Genomic DNA, 1,416 nt, shown 5'->3' with positions numbered 1-1,416 from the left:
TAGCAGAGAGGTAGGGCATTTGCCATGCTTGCAGAGCTCGAATCCCCGCATCCCATATGGTCCCCCAAGCCTGCCAGAAGTGATTTCTGAGCGTAGAGCCAGGAGTAACTCTGAGCGCTGCCGGTGTGAAACCCCCCCCCCAAAAAAAAAAGGTTGAAAAAATAAATATTCTAAAAAGCTTAAAAATTACTTTTAATAGTTAAGGAAGGTAAGAGGAAAGACTGGAAGTTAGGCCTCTCAAAATCCAGTCCCTCAGTCTCTCAGAATCCAGCACTATGTCTATAAACATGTTTCAAGATTTTCAGCAAAACATATAATTTTACATAAAAATCAAATTTTCTTTTTTTTTTTGGGGGGGGGGGAATCACACTCAGCAGCGCTCAAGGGTTACTTCTGGATCTACGCTCAGAAATCGCCCCTGGCAGGCTCGAGGGACCTTATGGGATGCTGGGATTCGAACCACTGTCCAGCTGCATGCAAGGCCAACGCCCTACCACCATGCTATCTCTCCGGGCCCTCAAAATTAACTTTTAATAGCAAGTTTGGAACTATCATCCCCTATGCCATAACAAAACACAACTTGGTATCTCTATTCATACGTATGTTAAAAATCACATTCAAGGCAAAATTTGTTATTGCATGGAAAAAGTAAAGATTCTAACAGCAAAAGATCATTCTGGTCTGGGAGACAACTCAAAGAACTAGTGAACCTGACCAGGTTTGATCCTTGGCACCCTTCGGTATCCCAAGAACTGCTGGGAACAATCCTTAAGCTATAAGCTAGGAATGGCCTCCAGCAACCACTAAGAATGTGATCCATTCCCCAAGACCACTTTTAGTTTTATAACTAAATATAAAATTACTTAAATTTAAAAATAAATTTTCTAATAGTTTTACTAAATCTCATCGTTCCAAATGGTTCAGACTGTTATATTGGCATTGATCCATTAGATCTTGTGTGGCTCCAGCCAAATTAAACTGAATTAAATAGCTTAGTGTCTTGTCTGTTAAGTGAGGACAGTACCAGCTGCTTTACCAGAGCAATTTTCATCTTGCGTTTTGCTCAAAGAAACTGCTTAAAATGTTAAGCCATTTAATTTAAGCAGATCCAAGCAAAGTATTTTAGTTTATCCACATTTTTGTGTCTGCCATACTTTATTGGATCACACAAATCTGGCCTCGAGTTATTTAAATAGGATTAGTGTTCACCTAGTAATGGAATGAAGAAAATAAATAAAACTTTTCATTATACTTATATGCTTATTTCTAGTCCATAATGTCTACTATACTACCAACATAGAATAAGGTACATGATAAAGTCCCTATTAAAAACTAAACAGAGGGGACTGGAGCGATAATGCAGCAGGTAAGGCATTTGTCTTGCTTAGCCTGTATTTGATCCCCAGCATCCTATAT

Source organism: Suncus etruscus, chromosome 9, assembly GCF_024139225.1.
Source record: "Suncus etruscus isolate mSunEtr1 chromosome 9, mSunEtr1.pri.cur, whole genome shotgun sequence".
Taxonomy (NCBI): domain Eukaryota; kingdom Metazoa; phylum Chordata; class Mammalia; order Eulipotyphla; family Soricidae; genus Suncus; species Suncus etruscus.
The sequence above is the reverse complement of the archived record's forward strand: the minus strand, read 5'-3'. Positions refer to the sequence as shown.